This window comes from Anomaloglossus baeobatrachus, chromosome 9, assembly GCF_048569485.1.
Source record: "Anomaloglossus baeobatrachus isolate aAnoBae1 chromosome 9, aAnoBae1.hap1, whole genome shotgun sequence".
NCBI classification, from domain to species: Eukaryota; Metazoa; Chordata; class Amphibia; order Anura; family Aromobatidae; genus Anomaloglossus; species Anomaloglossus baeobatrachus.
In genome coordinates, this window is record NC_134361.1 from 228,261,850 (window position 1) to 228,282,758 (window position 20,909).

The 20,909-nt window shown below is 51.7% G+C and overlaps 1 protein-coding gene across 18 annotated transcripts in view; it reads left to right on the forward strand.

Moving 5' to 3' along the window:
• Positions 1-20,909, forward strand: part of DNM1 (dynamin 1) — a 207,900-nt gene that overhangs the window by 582 nt on the left and 186,409 nt on the right. The gene's annotated exons all lie outside the window — the stretch shown is intronic.

Consider the following 20,909-nt stretch of genomic DNA (forward strand, 5'->3'; position numbering starts at 1 on the left):
ACTGGGGGTCCCAAAACTGCTGATGACTGGGGGTCCCAGAGGTGCTGATGACTGGGGGTCCCAGAGCTGCTGATGACTGTGCCTTGGGGGTCCCAGAACTGCTGATTACTGTGCCCTGGGGGTCACAGATCTGCTGATAACTGGGGGTCCTAGAGGTGCTGATGGCTGTGCCCTGGGGGTCCCAGATCTACTGATGGCTGTGCCCTGGGGGTCCCAGAGCTGCTGATGACTGTGCCCTGGGGGTCCCAGATCTGCTGATGGCTGTGCCCTGGGGGTCCCAGAGCTGCTGATGGCTGGGGGTCCCAGAGCTGATGGCTGTGCCCTGGAGGTCTCAGAGCTGCTAATGGCTGTGTCCTAAGGGTCCAAGAGCTGATGGCTGTGCCTTGGGGGTCCCGGATCTGCTGATGGCTGTGCCCTTTTGGTCCCATTGCTGCAGTCCGGTGCAATGAATAATGGAGCAGATGCAGAATCTGACACCCCCGGGTGCATTCACCTTGAGCCATGGATGCAGCCCCCTGATGACCTGTGCCCACCCATAGATTAAATGTATGGATCATTTATTATTGCATTTTTTTATTTGATTGATGCAAAGGGTTAATGTGCATAGAGGAAAGAAAAATGGAGGAGGCGCTGATGAATCCAGTACAGTATGTCACCGCAATGAGGAGAAGGGAGGGGGCCGCATCCAATGTCATCTGTTTACAGTTATTCCCTGTGCATTGAGCAATGGCGATCCCTATAGGATGCGATGACCTCCGTATACAGGGGGATGTCCTCCGTATACAGGGTGATGTCCTCCGTATACAGGGTGATGTCCTCCGTATACAGGGTGATGTCCTCCGTATACAGGGTGATGTCCTCCGTATACAGGGTGATGTCCTCCGTATACAGGGGGGTGTCCTCCGTATACAGGGTGATGTCCTCCGTATACAGGGTGATATCCTCCGTATACAGGGTGATGACCTCCGTATACAGGGTGATGTCCTCCGTATACAGGGTGATGTCCTCCGTATACAGGGGGATGTCCTCCGTATACAGGGGGATGTCCTCCGTATACAGGGTGATGTCCTCCGTATACAGGGTGATGTCCTCCGTATACAGGGGGGTGTCCTCCGTATACAGGGTGATGTCCTCCGTATACAGGAGGGTGTCCTCCGTATACAGGGTGATGTCCTCCGTATACAGGGTGATGTCCTCCGTATACAGGGTGATGTCCTCCGTATACAGGGTGATGTCCTCCGTATACAGGGTGATGTCCTCCGTATACAGGGGGGTGTCCTCCGTATACAGGGTGATGTCCTCCGTATACAGGGTGATATCCTCCGTATACAGGGTGATGACCTCCGTATACAGGGTGATGTCCTCCGTATACAGGGTGATGTCCTCCGTATACAGGGTGATGTCCTCCGTATACAGGGTGATGTCCTCCGTATACAGGGTGATGTCCTCCGTATACAGGGGGGTGTCCTCCGTATACAGGGTGATGTCCTCCGTATACAGGGGGGTGTCCTCCGTATACAGGGTGATGTCCTCCGTATACAGGGTGATGAGCTCCGTATACAGGGTGATGAGCTCCGTATACAGGGTGATGTCCTCCGTATACAGGGTGATGAGCTCCGTATACAGGGGGATGTCCTCCGTATACAGGGTGATGTCCTCCGTATACAGGGTGATGTCCTCCGTATACAGGGTGATGTGCTCCGTATACAGGGTGATGTCCTCCGTATACAGGGTGATGTCCTCCGTATACAGGGTGATGTGCTCCGTATACAGGGGGATGTCCTCCGTATACAGGGTGATGTGCTCCGTATACAGGGTGATGTGCTCCGTATACAGGGGGATGTCCTCCGTATACAGGGTGATGTCCTCCGTATACAGGGTGATGAGCTCCGTATACAGGGGGATGTCCTCCGTATACAGGGTGATGTCCTCCGTATACAGGGGGATGTCCTCCGTATACAGGGTGATGTCCTCCGTATACAGGGTGATGTCCTCCGTATACAGGGTGATGTGCTCCGTATACAGGGGGATGTCCTCCGTATACAGGGGGATGTCCTCCGTATACAGGGTGATGAGCTCCGTATACAGGGGGATGTCCTCCGTATACAGGGTGATGTCCTCCGTATACAGGGGGATGAGCTCCGTATACAGGGTGATGTCCTCCGTATACAGGGTGATGTCCTCCGTATACAGGGTGATGTCCTCCGTATACAGGGTGATGTCCTCTGTATCCAGGGGGATGTCCTCCGTATACAGGGTGATGTCCTCCGTATACAGGGTGATGAGCTCCGTATACAGGGTGATGTCCTCCGTATACAGGGTGATGTCCTCCGTATACAGGGGGATGTCCTCCGTATACAGGGTGATGTCCTCTGTATCCAGGGTGATGACCTCCGTATACAAGGTGATGACCTCCGTATACAGGGTGATGTCCTCCGTATACAGGGTGATGACCTCCGTATACAAGGTGATGACCTCCGTATACAGGGGGTGTCCTCCGTATACAGGGTGATGTCCTCCGTATACAGGGTGATGTCCTCTGTATACAGGGTGATGTCCTCCGTATACAGGGTGATGTCCTCTGTATACAGGGTGATGAGCTCCGTATACAGGGTGATGTCCTCTGTATACAGGGTGATGTCCTCCGTATACAGGGTGATGTCCTCCGTATACAGGGTGATGTGCTCCGTATACAGGGTGATGTCCTCCGTATACAGGGTGATGTCCTCCGTATACAGGGTGATGTCCTCCGTATACAGGGTGATGTCCTCTGTATCCAGGGTGATGACCTCCGTATACAGGGTGATGTCCTCCGTATACAGGGTGATGTCCTCCGTATACAGGGTGATGACCTCCGTATACAGGGTGATGTGCTCCGTATACAGGGTGATGACCTCCGTATACAGGGTGATGTCCTCCGTATACAGGGTGATGTGCTCCGTATACAGGGTGATGTCCTCCGTATACAGGGTGATGTCCTCCGTATACAGGGTGATGACCTCCGTATACAGGGTGATGTGCTCCGTATACAGGGTGATGTCCTCCGTATACAGGGTGATGTCCTCCGTATACAGGGTGATGAGCTCCGTATACAGGGTGATGACCTCCGTATACAGGGTGATGACCTCCGTATACAGGGTGATGTGCTCCGTATACAGGGTGATGACCTCCGTATACAGGGTGATGTCCTCCGTATACAGGGTGATGTCCTCCGTATACAGGGTGATGTCCTCCGTATACAGGGTGATGACCTCCGTATACAGGGTGATGTCCTCCGTATACAGGGTGATGAGCTCCGTATACAGGGTGATGAGCTCCGTATACAGGGTGATGTCCTCCGTATACAGGGTGATGACCTCCGTATACAGGGTGATGTCCTCCGTATACAGGGGGATGTCCTCCGTATACAGGGTGATGTCCTCCGTATACAGGGTGATGTCCTCCGTATACAGGGGGATGTCCTCCGTATACAGGGGGATGTCCTCCGTATACAGGGGGATGTCCTCCGTATACAGGGTGATGAGCTCCGTATACAGGGGGATGTCCTCCGTTTACAGGGTGATGTCCTCCGTATACAGGGTGATGTCCTCCGTATACAGGGGGATGAGCTCCGTATACAGGGTGATGTCCTCCGTATACAGGGGGATGTCCTCCGTATACAGGGGGATGTCCTCCGTATACAGGGTGATGTCCTCCGTATACAGGGTGATGAGCTCCGTATACAGGGGGATGTCCTCCGTATACAGGGTGATGTCCTCCGTATACAGGGGGATGTCCTCCGTATACAGGGTGATGTCCTCCGTATACAGGGTGATGTCCTCCGTATACAGGGTGATGTCCTCCGTATACAGGGGGTGTCCTCCGTATACAGGGTGATGTCCTCCGTATACAGGGTGATGAGCTCCGTATACAGGGTGATGAGCTCCGTATACAGGGTGATGTCCTCCGTATACAGGGTGATGTCCTCCGTATACAGGGTGATGTCCTCCGTATACAGGGGGATGTCCTTCATATACAGGGTGATGTCCTCCGTATACAGGGTGATGAGCTCCGTATACAGGGTGATGTCCTCCGTATACAGGGTGATGTCCTCCGTATACAGGGTGATGAGCTCCGTATACAGGGTGATGTCCTCCGTATACAGGGTGATGTCCTCCGTATACAGGGTGATGTCCTCCGTATACAGGGCGATGTCCTCCGTATACAGGGTGATGTCCTCCGTATACAGGGGGATGTCCTCCGTATACAGGGTGATGTCCTCCGTATACAGGGTGATGTCCTCCGTATACAGGGTGTTGTCCTCCGTATACAGGGTGATGTCCTCCGTATACAGGGTGATGTCCTCCGTATACAGGGTGATGTCCTCTGTATACAGGGTGATGAGCTCTGTATACAGGGGGATGTCCTCCGTATACAGGGTGATGAGCTCCGTATACAGGGTGATGTCCTCCGTATACAGGGTGATGTCCTCCGTATACAGGGCGATGTCCTCCGTATACAGGGTGATGTCCTCCGTATACAGGGTGATGAGCTCCGTATACAGGGTGATGTCCTCCGTATACAGGGTGATGAGCTCCGTATACAGGGTGATGTCCTCCGTATACAGGGTGATGTCCTCCGTATACAGGGCGATGTCCTCCGTATACAGGGTGATGTCCTCCGTATACAGGGTGATGAGCTCTGTATACAGGGTGATGTCCTCTGTATACAGGGTGATGTCCTCCGTATACAGGGTGATGTCCTCCGTATACAGGGGGTGTCCTCCGTATACAGGGTGATGTCCTCCGTATACAGGGTGATGAGCTCCGTATACAGGGGGATGTCCTCCGTATAAAGGGTGATGTCCTCCGTATACAGAGGGATGTCCTCCGTATACAGGGTGATGACCTCCGTATACAGGGTGATGTCCTCCGTATACAGGGCGATGTCCTCCGTATACAGGGTGATGTCCTCCGTATACAGGGTGATGTACTCCGTATACAGGGCGATGTCCTCCGTATACAGGGGGATGTCCTCCGTATACAGGGGGATGTCCTCCGTATACAGGGCGATGTCCTCCGTATACAGGGTGATGTCCTCCGTATACAGGGGGATGTCCTCCGTATACAGGGTGATGTCCTCCGTATACAGGGTGATGTCCTCCGTATACAGGGTGATGTCCTCCGTATACAGGGTGATATCCTCCGTATACAGGGTGATGTCCTCCGTATACAGGGGGATGTCCTCCGTATACAGGGTGATGTCCTCCGTATACAGGGTGATGTCCTCCGTATACAGGGTGATGTCCTCCGTATACAGGGTGATGTCCTCCGTATACAGGGTGATGAGCTCCGTATACAGGGTGATGTCCTCCGTATACAGGGTGATGTCCTCTGTATACAGGGTGATGACCTCCGTATACAGGGTGATGTCCTCCGTATACAGGGTGATGTCCTCCGTATACAGGGTGATGTCCTCCGTATACAGGGTGATGTCCTCCGTATACAGGGTGATGTCCTCCGTATACAGGGTGATGTCCTCCGTATACAGGGTGATGAGCTCCGTATACAGGGTGATGTCCTCCGTATACAGGGTGATGAGCTCCGTATACAGGGTGATGTCCTCCGTATACAGGGTGATGTCCTCTGTATACAGGGTGATGACCTCCGTATACAGGGTGATGACCTCCGTATACAGGGTGATGTCCTCCGTATACAGGGTGATGAGCTCCGTATACAGGGTGATGACCTCCGTATACAGGGTGATGACCTCCGTATACAGGGTGATGTCCTCCGTATACAGGGGGGTGTCCTCCGTATACAGGGTGATGTCCTCCGTATACAGAGTGATGTCCTCCGTATACAGGGTGATGACCTCCGTATACAGGGGGATGACCTCCGTATACAGGGTGATGTCCTCCGTATACAGAGTGATGTCCTCCGTATACAGGGTAATGTCCTCCGTATACAGGGGGATGTCCTCCGTATACAGGGTGATGTGCTCCATATACAGGGTGATGTCCTCCGTATACAGGGTGATGACCTCCGTATACAGGGGATGTCCTCCGTATACAGGGTGATGTCCTCCGTATACAGGGGGATGACCTCCGTATACAGGGGATGTCCTCCGTATACAGGGTGATGTCCTCCGTATACAGGGGGATGTCCTCCGTATACAGGGTGATGTCCTCCGTATACAGGGTGATGACCTCCGTATACAGGGTGATGACCTCCGTATACAGGGTGATGTCCTCCGTATACAGGGTGATGTCCTCCGTATACAGGGTGATGTCCTCCGTATACAGGGGGATGTCCTCCGTATACAGGGTGATGTCCTCCGTATACAGGGTGATGTCCTCTGTATACAGGGTGATGTCCTCCGTATACAGGGGGATGTCCTCCGTATATAGGGTGATGACCTCCGTATACAGGGTGATGTCCTCCGTATACAGGGTGATGTCCTCTGTATACAGGGTGCTGACCTCCGTATACAGGGTGATGTCCCCCGTATACAGGGTGATGTCCTCCGTATACAGGGTGATGTCCTCCGTATACAGGGTGATGTCCTACGTATACAGGGTGATGTCCTCCGTATACAGGGTGATGTCGTCCGTATACAGGGGGATGTCCTACGTATACAGGGTGATGTCCTCCGTATACAGGGTGATGTCCTACGTATACAGGGTGATGTCCTCCGTATACAGGGTGATGTCCTCCGTATACAGGGTGATGTCCCCCGTATACAGGGTGATGTCCTCCGTATACAGGGTGATGTCCCCCGTATACAGGGTGATGTCCTCCGTATACAGGGGGATGTCCTCCGTATACAGGGTGATGTCCTCCGTATACAGGGTGATGTCCTCCGTATACAGGGTGATGTCCTCCGTATACAGGGTGATGAGCTCCGTATACAGGGTGATGAGCTCCGTATACAGGGTGATGTCCTCCGTATACAGGGTGATGACCTCCGTATACAGGGTGATGTCCTCCGTATACAGGGTGATGTCCTACGTATACAGGGTGATGTCCTCCGTATACAGGGTGATGTCCCCCGTATACAGGGTGATGTCCCCCGTATACAGGGTGATGAGCTCCGTATACAGGGTGATGTCCTCCGTATACAGGGTGATGTCCTCCGTATACAGGGTGATGAGCTCCGTATAGAGGGTGATGAGCTCCGTATACAGGGTGATGAGCTCCGTATACAGGGTGATGAGCTCCGTATACAGGGTGATGAGCTCCGTATACAGGGTGATGTCCTCCGTATACAGGGTGATGACCTCCGTATACAGGGTGATGTCCTCCGTATACAGGGTGATGTCCTACGTATACAGGGTGATGTCCTCCGTATACAGGGTGATGAGCTCCGTATACAGGGTGATGTCCTCCGTATACAGGGTGATGACCTCCGTATACAGGGTGATGTCCTCCGTATACAGGGTGATGTCCTACGTATACAGGGTGATGTCCTCCGTATACAGGGTGATGTCCCCCGTATACAGGGTGATGTCCCCCGTATACAGGGTGATGAGCTCCGTATACAGGGTGATGTCCTCCGTATACAGGGTGATGTCCTCCGTATACAGGGTGATGAGCTCCGTATAGAGGGTGATGTCCTCCGTATACAGGGTGATGTCCTCCGTATACAGGGTGATGTCCTCCGTATACAGGGTGATGTCCTCCGTATACAGGGTGATGAGCTCCGTATACAGGGTGATGTCCCCCGTATACAGGGTGATGTCCTCCGTATACAGGGTGATGTCCCCCGTATACAGGGTGATGTCCTCCGTATACAGGGTGATGTCCTCCGTATACAGGGTGATGTCCTCCGTATACAGGGTGATGTCCTCCGTATACAGGGTGATGTCCTCCGTATACAGGGTGATGTCCGGCAGAGGACATTGTGGTAAATATGGAGGGTGCGGAGCAGACGTGCCATAGGACTGGTGCCTTAGACCGGTCCCAGTGAGCGTCCGCTGCTCTCCGGGGGACACTCGGGCGTCCATCACTGTCACCTCAGAGGGGCCACTCACCGCCTCCATATTGTCATCACCAAACAGGATCTTCTGTAGGATTTGTAGACAGACACGAAGCACACCGAGCAGTATAAACATGGCTGAGCACACAGAGGCCCGGCCCCCGGTGTATAGGTGTGCCTGTCACTATAGGCCCCCTCCTGGGCACCACGGCTGTCAGGGCCCGAGCCGAGCATTGATGGGTTAAGTGGGATTATACTCTGGCAAGGTGCGGGCTCTGGGGAGAGGACAGATGGCGCCTGCAGCGTAGTCCTGTGTCACCAAGGGTGCCGTCTGCTCATGTATGTGCTCACACCCGCCATGTCTGTCTGTCCATACCCCACATATTAACAGTACACACAGACACACATAGCTCTGCTACATCAATACAAACACACACACCTCTGCTACATCAATATAAACACATACAGCTCTGCTACATCAATATAAACACATACAGCTCTGCTACAGCAATATAAACACATAGCTCTGCTACAGCAATATAAACACACACACCTCTGCTACATCAATACAAACACATACAGCTGTGCTACAGCAATATAAACACATACAGCTCTGCTACAGCAATATAAACACATAGCTCTGCTACATCAATACAAACACACACACCTCTGCTACATCAATACAAACACATACAGCTCTGCTACAGCAATATAAACACATACAGCTCTGCTACAGCAATATAAACACATAGCTCTGCTACATCAATACAAACACACACACCTCTGCTACATCAACACACACCCATACACACAGAGCTCTGCTACATTACTAAATAAATATACCCATGTTACCTGTGTTCTGCTCCTCTTCCCGTTACTTCACCGCCGGTCCCGTGACCCCAGGGTGCTGGCAGGACATTTGGTCTTTACAAAGACTGAGCAGTGGAGGAAGGCTCTTTGGTCTCTTTCCTCCATCTTTATATCCAGCTGCATCTTTGACCATTGCTTATGTCAGGTCATTCCCTCCATCTCCCGGGACAGCCGCCCAAATTCAGACAGTCACACTGGACCTGGGTCGGTTGGGAGATATTATGTATCTACCATACAATGGATATAAAAAGTCTACACACCCCTGTTAAAATGACAGGTTTTTGTAATGTAATGAAATCGTACCAGGAAGATTAATTTCAGAAGTTTTTCCACCTTTTATATCATTTAGGAGAAAACTGAATTAAGTTTGAGCGCATAAATAAAAATAACAAAACTAAAATAACGTTGCATAAGTGTGAACACCCTCTTATAAATTGGGGATGTGTTTGTGTTCAGAATAAGCCAATCGCATTTACCCTCGTACATAGTGATAAGTAAACGGCCGCCGTCATTTACAGGCATTTTTATTAACCCCAAAGGAAACGTAGCTGAGATTTTCTTAGATTTTCCAGTTAAAGCCATATTCTGCAAACATCTGACAACACAGCAAAGGGATCTCATTATTGAAAATTACCATTCAGAAGAAGGGTACAAAAGAAATCCAAGGCATTAGATATATCATTGAGCACAGTGAAGACGTCACCAAGAAGTGGATTAAATTTGGCCCAGTAATTACATTACCCAGAACTGGACGTCCCTCAAAATTTGATGAAGAGAAAGAAAGAAAATTGGTCTGGGAATCTGCCAAGAGGCCAATAGCAACATTAAATGAGGTATTGTTACGCTAGATACGGGGAGTACCAGGCGAACGGTGACAGGGAAGGGGGAGATGGTGACCCCTGACCAAACCTACCGTTGGCCCTCCCACCCTAGATAGGTTCCGCACCTATGCGCCATGCAGGATACCTGACCTTAGGATGACCCTAGTGCTGGGCCCTAGATAAGGAGCGGGTGGGATGAGCTCTTTGTCAACCCCACTAAAAACTATGGAAGACACAAGGAGGACATAAAGGGAAAGCATGAACTTATCCACAGATGACTCAGGAAGAAGTTCAGCGAAGAGTAGCAGCGATTCTACAGTTGAGTGCAAGCCACCTGCTTGCATCCAGAGTTTGTGAAGGAACTGAATATCACCAGCACAAGTCCAGGGAAAATGAGTGTTTAAACCCAAGGGGAAATACAGATCATTAGCAGCTGAAGGGAAGTGGACCGCCGCAGGGTCCTAAAAGGAAAAGGATGAAAACCCAGCAGTGGAACTACCTAGTACACTGAATACTGACAGGAACAATAGAAAATCAGGGAGCATTTTGCACAGCCAAACATTGTGACCTTCTATTGCCGGACACTACAGGACAGTTTGTCACCCGTCACCCACCCGTGACAGCTATACAACCTATAAAACTATGAAATCACAACCTCCAAATAATGAATAAAATTCAATTTTATTGATAATATATTAAAACAAGAAAACATAATGATATATAAATACAAAAAAATAATATAATAAAAATTGAGGTCCATAGTGGAGACACCAACAGTAGGACACTGTGAGGCAAATCCCGGGATATGAAGATGAATTATGACTCCAGTCATAGTCCCTCATCACTCCCTGGCAGTGCCCCCTCCCTTCTTGTTCTCAGTGTTCCACTTACACCTCCATGGCCATGTCCTGTGATATGGAGATGAGGTGGTGTGGGAACAATGGACACAGGATGACTCCCTGCCGTCACCCTGTAACAAGAGTTGTATCTCATTAGCAAGGCTATGGAAATAGCCAGACAGAACGACTCCAGTAAAAAATGTTTCATATCTCGCAAGCCATATTTCCGATAAATATGGCAACCATAAAAATGGTGTCTCCGCATGCGGACGATGCCGGCACACCCTTTTTATGGGAGCAGGACATTGGGAAATGCCCCAGGCGTGATATCAGCCAATGGGGAACTGGCAGACAGGTCATGAGTCCCCTCGTTCTGTGGCTAAATTCATAACTGTCACAATGAGAGCATTGGCGTCCGCCTACGACGCTCCCAGGCAAAGTTATGGCCCATATTCCATGTTGGGCTATTGTCCATAACTCAAGCCAGGGGTGGAGCAGTGCTCCCTGTGAGGTCACGAAGGTAGGAGGGGACCTGGATTGGCCAGGTTGATAACCCTACTTCGGCCATTTTCCAGTGTTCTTTTCGCTGGGGGCACGTGTAGGAAACATCTGTGGGAAGGATCCTAGAAACCTGGCCTACAGCGCCCCCCTGTGGCCAGACGCAACAAGGTAACTGCTGGAACTGTGTATGCCTGTTTGTAACCCATGCTTTGATTGTAACTGTACTCTGACATATGTATATTCTGTAGATTCCCTATTGTATATATTGTAGTTCTAGTGTGCTTTAGGCTGATTAAATTATATAATTAATCTTGGGCTGTTCTGTTATCTCGATCTTGAATCCCACGTCTGTGTGTTCGGCTAATAGTTACCGTAAATCGGTTGGTGGCAGCGAATTGTGCCAAGGATTATTGTGGGGAGGCCAGTGAGATTCGGGGAGATTTTATATATTCCGCCCGCGGAGGTCGGGGAATATATACCTTACTCTCACCGGGGACCCTTCAATAATCGGCATAAGTAGTATAGCGGCCTCCTGGCTTATGGTCGGGCAATTCCATAATTGGCCTGACTATAAGAGGGGCGCTAGAGAGCGCGTCACGTGCTCTGTCGGTCGGTCGGGAGGTATAAAGGAGGGGTGACCCCCACTTGTTACCCCCCGATTGTGACGTACTGGTAGCCAGCGCGGGGGATTTCTGAGTGACCCCCCCGGTGGTTTGTGACATATTGGTGGCAAGTGGTGGGATCGAGATAATAGTGTGTGTGAGTGTGAGACCCATACTCCCAGACACTAAAGACTGCCTGCAGCAGCTGTGGCTGCTGGGGTCTTCAGACCAGCTCAACACTAGAGTGTCAGAGTGCAGATACTGTAAGGTGTGTGGAGGCATCAGGTGTCAGTTCTGTGTCAGTGACCAAAAGTCTGCAAGAATGGCTGATGGCACCAGGAGCAGAGCTATGCAACTGGCCAATGCTAAGGCAGGAGCCGAAGAGAGGGAGGACGGTGCTGTGGACAGTAATGAGGAGGTTGCCCACGAGTCCTCCAGGAGCTCGACGCCAGAAAACAGCTCTGCAGAGGACATTGCACAACCTGGCACTGCTGGACAAGATGAGGAGCAGCTCACCCAAGGGTCCTCAACGAGCCAGATGCCAGCCCTCCGCTCTGCAATGGACAGTGAAGCACCAGGCTCCGCAGCGGGCCGCAGATCACCACGTGCCATTCCACCGAGCCTGGGAGGCTCGGATAGCCTTCTTCAAATGGCTATGGCCCTTCTCCAGGCTGGAGACCAGAAGGGCTACAAGGAACTCCTGGCAGAGCGCAGGGCAGAGCGGCAGGCAGCGCGTGATGCTGAGGCTGCGGAGCGGCAAGCAGCGCGTGAAGAGCGCCAGGCAGAGCGTGAGGCTGCGGAGCGACAGGCAGACCGTGACTACCAGCTGCATCTAGCCAAGCTCCAGCCCTCATCAGCCACACGTGACCTTCAAGACACCAAACTTCCAAAGGTCCGTGTTGAGGACTTCCCAGTGCTGGAGAAGGATGGAGACTTGGACTCTTTCTTGACTGCTTTTGAACGGACTTGCTTGCAGCACCATCTGGACAAGGACCAGTGGGCCAAATACCTGACCCCCCGTTTAAGGGGTAAGGCCCTGGAAATCCTTGGGGACTTGCCTGCTGAGGCAGATCAGGGCTACGACGCCATCAAGCGGGCCCTGATCCAACAGTTCAACCTCACTCCGGAGTCCTACCGCAAGAAGTTCCGGACCCTGCAGAAGGGACCAAAGGACTCCTGGGCTGACCACCGGCGGGCACTTGCCCGAGCTGCCGACCACTGGACCCAAGGCCTGCAGCTTTCCACCGGACCAGAGATCCTGGACTTGGTCATCACGGAGCAACTCTTGTGGAACTGCCCTGAGGATCTCCGCCAGTTCATCCGAGACCAGAAGCCAAAGGGGTCCACGGCTACAGCTGCCCTGGCCGATGACTACACCAACAATCGGGCTCCTGAAGCCAGGAGAGCAGCCACCAGCAGCACCTGGAGAGGGGGTAAGATGAACTCTGCGACTGCCCCACCTGCCCCTAGACTGCAGGGGGTGTCCCCCTCAACTCCCCTCTCCAGGCCCGTGGCAGAACCAAGACGGTGCCACCAGTGCAACCTACCTGGACACTTCAAGGCCATGTGCCCTCAGCGTCCCAAGGCCCCGGCTCCGTCCCCGTCCCAAGGGCCGCCCAAGGTGTATTGTGTGGGTGGGGGTGGTGGTAGGTCCCTGGACAGCTTCCAACCTGTCACCGTCGGCCGGTCTGTGACCATAGGACTGCGAGACAGCGCCTCGGAGGTGACTCTGGTGCGGCCTGAGATGGTGTCCCCCCAAGACTTGATCCCTGGGAAAACCCTCGCTGTCTCCGGGATTGGAGGCATTGACCCGGCGCTGCCTGTTGCTGACATTTATGTGGACTGGGGCGCAGGGCGAGGGGTGAGGGAGGTGGGGGTAACTGATCGGATCCCCGCAAACGTGCTACTTGGGACAGATTTGGGGCAGATAACCTCCCAGTTTGGGCCCCAACCAAGGGCTGAACCTTCAGCCCGTACTGACATGCCTCCGGACAATGTTAATGTGTTATCTATGAATGATGTAAGGGAGGAGGGAGTGAACTCTGATATTTCTGCTTGCATAGACACCATAGACACACACGCAGCTGCAGCTGTGACAGGAGGGGAGGGGGTCAGAGAAAGGTGTGACAATGCCTCTACAAGTAACCAGCCTGTGAGCTGGGATCTGTTGCCCTCTGCAGGGATAAGCAGAGAGCAGGGTGCTGCAGGGGGAGGACCAGTGTGTGGGGTGGGGGCTACCACAGCAAATGTGGGGTCCCCAGAGATTTCACAGCGGGGTTCTGTTGCTGCAGGAGGGGAACAGGCAGGTGAGATTGGGGCCGGTCCAGGAGCGGAAGTGCTCCCAGGTAAGATCTCGGTGCATGGTTCCCCCACAACCGGGGAGTGCTGGAAGCCAAGGGGCCTCCCGGAGGTCCGATAGCTCTTCCCCTTCTGACCAAGTGGCAGCCGAGTCAGGTGGAGGCCAGGACACAGGTCCCGGGGTACTGACTGAAGATGTGACAGTCTCGTCGATTCTGGCCACATCTAGTCAGGGGTTTCAGGCAGCGTTAGAAGCTGACGACAGCCTGAAAGCTCTTAAGGAGCAGGCGGCACAGCCTCCCTCGGACTCGGACCCGGAGCGAGTGGTCTGGGACCAAGGACGGCTGTACCGGGCCACGGTCCAGCAGGGTTCACCGGAGGCGTGGCCCAGGGACCGACAGTTGGTGGTACCCTATCCGTTCCGGACGGAGTTGTTGCGGATCGCACATGAGATTCCGATGGCCGGACACCTAGGGATCGCTAAGACCAAGGCCAGGTTAAACCAGCATTTCTACTGGCCAAAAATGGGGGCCGATGTGGCTGCCTACTGCCGTTCGTGTGAAACCTGTCAGAGAGTGGGGAAGGCGGGGCCACGCCCCAAAGCCCCACTAGTATCTCTGCCAATCATCGATGAGCCTTTCAGGAGGGTGGCTGTGGATCTGGTCGGCCCGCTGGCCATCCCCAGCAGCTCCGGGAAACGCTTCATACTGACGGTAGTGGACTATGCCACCCGGTACCCAGAAGCAGTGGCCTTGTCGTCCATTCGGGCTGACAAGGTGGCCACCGCATTGCTGGAGATTTTCTCCCGAGTGGGTTTTCCCCAGGAAATGCTCACTGACCGGGGGACCCAATTCATGTCCCAGCTGATGGAGGCCCTCTGTAAGCAAGTCCAGGTGCGACATCTGGTGGCCAGCCCGTACCATCCACAGACTAATGGCCTGTGCGAGCGGTTTAATGGCACCTTAAAGCAGATGCTTAAGATGTTGGTCGACTCCCATGGGCGTGACTGGGAGCGGTATCTCCCACACCTGTTATTTGCTTACCGGGAGGTTCCACAGGCCTCAACAGGATTCTCACCGTTTGAGCTCCTGTACGGGCGACGTGTGCGGGGCCCCCTGGCTCTGGTGAAAGAGGCTTGGGAAGGGGATTTGGCCACCCCTGGAGTGTCGGTTATCGAGTATGTCATGCGCTTCCGGGACAAAATGCAGGCCTTGACGCAACTGGTACACGACAATATGGCTCAAGCCCAGGCCGATCAGAAGCGTTGGTACGACCAGAACGCTTGTGAGAGGACCTACCAAGTGGGTCAAGAGGTGTGGGTACTGGTCCCCGTACCACAGGACAAGCTTCAGGCAGCCTGGGAAGGCCCATACCTCGTGTACCAGCAGCTCAACCCTGTGACGTACCTGGTCACCCTGGACCCTGCCCGTGGAAGGCGGAAGCCCTTCCATGTGAACATGATGAAGGCACATCAGGAGCGGGAGGCATGTGCGCTCCCCGTGTGCAACCTGCCCGAGGAGGGAGAAGCGGAAACCCTCTTGGATATGCTAGCCCAGGTTAGGGCAGGCGGATCCATTGAGGATGTGGAGGTTGGCCACCAGCTCTTGGAGGACCAACGGTCCCAGCTGTGGGCCACCCTACACCCCTTCCGGGGGTTGTTTACCAACCAGCCCGGAAGGACTGACTTGGCTGTCCATCACGTGGACACTGGGGATCATCCCCCGATCCGGCGTTCAGCATATCGGGTCTCCCTGGAGGTGCAGCAACACATGCGCCAGGAGATTGACGAGATGCTGAAGCTGGGGGTGATCCAGGCATCCAACAGCGCTTGGGCCTCGCCTGTAGTCCTCGTCCCTAAGAAGGACCGAACCACTCGGTTCTGCGTGGACTACAGGGGGCTCAATGCGGTCACGGTCGCCGATGCGTACCCAATGCCACGCATCGATGACCTGCTCGATCAGTTGGCCGGGGCTCAGTACCTGACCATCATGGATCTGAGCCGGGGATATTGGCAGATCCCCCTGACTCGCAAGGCCAGGGAACGCTCTGCCTTTATTACCCCATTTGGACTGTACGAGTCCACGGTGATGCCATTCGGGATGAGGAATGCCCCTGCCACTTTCCAGCGGATGGTCAACACCCTGCTCAAGGGACTTGAAGGGTACGCGGCCGCGTACCTGGATGACATTGCCGTCTTCAGTCCCACCTGGGAGGACCACCTAGAGCATCTAGCACAGGTGCTCAGGCGGATCCACCGGGCAGGTTTGACCATCAAGCCGGGAAAGTGTCAGCTGGCCATGAGCGAGGTCCAGTACCTCGGTCACCGGGTAGGTGGGAGAACACTGAAGCCCGAGCCTGAGAAAGTGGAGGCCATCGCATCCTGGCCCACCCCCAGGACCAAGAAGCAGGTGATGTCCTTCTTGGGGACCGCTGGGTACTATAGGAGGTTTGTTCCATGCTATAGTAGCCTGGCAAAGCCCTTGACGGACCTCACCAAGAAGAAGCTGCCCTCTGCAGTCGATTGGACAATGGACTGCGAGACAGCCTTCCGGGCCCTAAAGGACGCCCTGTCCAGCCCGCCCGTGCTACAGGCAGCCGACTTCACGCGGCCGTTTGTAGTACAGACCGACGCCAGTGACTTCGGCCTCGGTGCGGTGCTCAGCCAGGTGGACTCTGCGAGCCAAGAGCACCCAGTCTTGTACCTGAGCAGGAAGCTGTTACCAAGGGAAGTTGCCTATTCCACGATGGAGAAGGAGTGCCGGGCCATAGTGTGGGCCCTGCAGCGTCTGCAACCCTATCTATACGGGCGCCACTTCATCGTGGAGACGGACCACAATCCCCTCAGCTGGTTGCACACCGTCTCTGGGACGAATGGGCGATTGTTGCGATGGAGCCTTGCGCTCCAGCAATACAACTTCACCATTCGCCACAAAAGGGGCCGTGACCACGGTAACGCAGACGGGCTGTCCCGACAAGGAGAGGTCGCGGACGGGCGCACGGGGGAACACCGGAGTGTGCTGCCCCCTAGCGCCCTCAAAAGGGGGGAGGTGTGAGGCAAATCCCGGGATATGAAGATGAATTATGACTCCAGTCATAGTCCCTCATCACTCCCTGGCAGTGCCCCCTCCCTTCTTGTTCTCAGTGTTCCACTTACACCTCCATGGCCATGTCCTGTGATATGGAGATGAGGTGGTGTGGGAACAATGGACACAGGATGACTCCCTGCCGTCACCCTGTAACAAGAGTTGTATCTCATTAGCAAGGCTATGGAACTAGCTAGACAGAACGACTCCAGTAAAAAATGGTTCATATCTCGCAAGCCATATTTCCGATAAATATGGCAACCATAAAAATGGTGTCTCCGCATGCGGACGATGCCGGCACACCCTTTTTATGGGAGCAGGACATTGGGAAATGCCCCAGGCGTGATATCAGCCAATGGGGAACTGGCAGACAGGTCATGAGTCCCCTCGTTCTGTGGCTAAATTCATAGCTGTCACAATGAGAGCGTTGGCGTCCGCCTACGACGCTCCCAGGCAAAGTTATGGCCCATATTCCATGTTGGGATATTGTCCATAACTCAAGCCAGGGGTGGAGCAGTGCTCCCTGTGAGGTCACGAAGGTAGGAGGGGACCTGGATTTGGCCAGGTTGATAACCCTACTTCGGCCATTTTCCAGTGTTCTTTTCGCTGGGGGCACGTGTAGGAAACATCTGTGGGAAGGATCCTAGAAACCTGGCCTACAGCGCCCCCCTGTGGCCAGACGCAACAAGGTAACTGCTGGAACTGTGTATGCCTGTTTGTAACCCATGCTTTGATTGTAACTGTACTCTGACATAACTGTATATTCTGTAGATTCCCTATTGTATATATTGTAGTTTCTAGTGTGCTTTAGGCTGATTAAATTATATAATTAATCTTGGGCTGTTCTGTTATCTCGATCTTGAATCCCACGTCTGTGTGTTCGGCTAATAGTTACCGTAAATCGGTTGGTGGCAGCGAATTGTGCCAAGGATTATTGTGGGGAGGCCAGTGAGATTCGGGGAGATTTTATATATTCCGCCCGCGGAGGTCGGGGGAATATATACCTTACTCTCACCGGGGACCCTTCAATAATCGGCATAAGTAGTATAGCGGCCTCCTGGCTTATGGTCGGGCAATTCCATAATTGGCCTGACTATAAGAGGGGCGCTAGAGAGCGCGTCACGTGCTCTGTCGGTCGGTCGGGAGGTATAAAGGAGGGGTGACCCCCACTTGTTACCCCCCGATTGTGACGTACTGGTAGCCAGCGCGGGGGATTTCTGAGTGACCCCCCTGGTGGTTTGTGACAGACACATATGGCAGTACGTAGTCATGGGCAAAAATTAGCATATTTAGTAACAGATAGCACCATAAAATACAAGGTGTACACCAGTCACCACAGTGACCTCAATATTTGCATATGCAAATAGCCTATGTAAATCACCATGCAAACCTCATCAAACCCAAAATGGTTGCAGATCTATACAATCAACTAGTATATCATCCACAGGTTTGGCAGAAAAGTCCTTATAAATGAAACATGGAGATATATAAAATTAAACAGATAACCATGTTCAAATTGTCGCCATCGACTCCCCCAAACCCAAACGCACATTTCGTGTAGGTTTCCTCAGTAATAAGCTGTATAAGCAGAGTGATGTGTGTGGCACAAAGTGTGTGTTGTGTTCGGCAATCCTGGCGGACGCCGACAGCAAATTTTCCTCTCTCAGAAGTAAAAAAAAAAAGAGGTTAGCATATGATGGCACAAATGCCGTGTCCATGGCGGTGCCTCGGTTCTGCAGGAAAAACCTATCTTTGCATGTTAAATAATTATGTGCCAAGATGAACTAGTATATCATCCACAAGTTTGGCAGGAAAAGCCCTCATAGATAAAACATGGAGATATATCAAATTAAAAAGATAACCCATGTTCAAAGTGTCGCCATTGACTCCTCCAAACCCAAACGCACATTTCACATAGGCTTCCTCAGGGGATAGGCTGTATAAGCAGATGTAATGTCCCATTATATATTGTTCCTACCAGGAGAAAACAAGTGATGTCTGTGCCACAAAGTGTGTGTTGTGTTTGACAATCCTTGTGGATGCCGACAGCAAATTTCCCTCTCCTAGAAGTAAAGCAAAAGAGGTTAGCATATAATGGCGCAAATGCCGTGCCCATGGCGGTGCCTCAGTTCTGCAGAAACATAATCTATCTTTGAATGTTAATTGATTATGTGTCAGGATGACCTGGTATACTATCCACAAGTTTGGCAGGAAAAGCCCTCATGGTTAAAGCATGGAGATATATCAAATTAAAAAGATAACCCATATTCAAAGTGTCGCCATCAATTCCTCAAAACCCAAATGCACATTTCACGCAGGCTTCCTCAGGGGATAGGCTGTATAAGCAGATGTAATGTCCCATTATGTATTGTCCCTACCAGGTGAAAAAGAGTGATGTCTGCACCACAAAGTGTATGTTGTGTTCAACAATCCTGGTGGATGCTTGCAGAAAATTTCCCTCTCCCAGAAGTAAAAAAAAAAGAACCATAATGAAGGTGTAGCATATCGCTGAAACCCATAGTCTGGGACACCATGTTAGTTTTCTACCAGCCATACAAATGTAGTGTTTTTTAATCAAATTAACAAATACAATTTTGAATTTTTTTATGAGAAAGGTTTTTTTTTTGTCCACTTGGATTCGCTGGAAATTTTGAAATTGCTTCACTAAAAAAAACAAGCTATGATATGATGGCGCATATGCCGTGCCCATGGCGGTTCCTTGGTTCTGCAGGAAAAAACTATCTTTGAATGTAAAATAATTATGTGTCAAGATGAATGGCAACAACTCAAAGACAAAATAACAACTGAGGCCATCTCAGTTACTCATGGCAAGAAAAAAAATGGTCTGCTTGCGGTCCGTCATCATGGCATATGCTTGTGTAGAGGAACTCTACATCCGCTGTGATCAAGAGCACGTCAGTTCTAAAAGCACTCCGTCCTCCATCCGTCGTGTCTCTGACATAGGAGACCAAATAAGAAAAATGGCGTCATACTCCTGTGCTGCCCTATATCCACATGGGGCATGCGCGAGTAGACTACGTCACAGGAAACATATCCTCTGACCCGTACATGTCACCAGGGTTGCCAAACACAACACACACTTGGTGGCGCAGACATCATTGTGCATGCGTGTAATTACGGGACCATCTTTCTAACCTGGTAGAGACAATATATAATGGGACATTACAGCTTAACCCCCTGAGGAAGCCTACGCGAAACGTGGAGTACACGGAGACACTTGACCATCGGTAACGTTATCTTTTGATATAGTGCCATCTTTTACTTGGAAGGGCTTTTCTTGCCACAATCGTGGATGATACACTAGTTGGTTATATATATATCTGCACTCATTCTTGGTCCTATGAAGTTTGCATGGTCATTTACGTAAGCTATTTTCGTATGCAAATATTGAGGTCACTGTGGTGCCTCACTTACACCTTCTATATTGTTATTATGACATGTTTTTGAATATCTCGTGCTCATTTATCATAATCCGTTACACAAAAAAAAAAATGTTGTCCATGACGCCATGCTGTTGCATGTCTCCTCCTGTTTGATTTTTGGTGTTTTAATATATATAATTAACAAAATAGAATTTTATTCATTATTTGTAGGTCATGCCTTCAGAGTTTTATAGGTTTTATATACTTCAGAGTCCTCCCTTTTAGGATAAATTGTCTATAAAAACATTAAAGGAGCTGCAGGAATTTCTGGCAAGTATTGGTTGTGTACTGCATAAGACAACAATCTCCCTAATACTTCATATGTCTGGCCTGTGAGTTCAGGTGGTAAGACGGAAGCCTTTTCTTACAAAGAAAAACATCCAAGCCCCGCTATGTTTGGCCAAAAAGCTACATAAATTCTACCAAAAATATGTAGGATAACTTGTTTTATCTGACGAGATCAAGTTGGAACTTTTTGGACATAATTCCAAAAGGT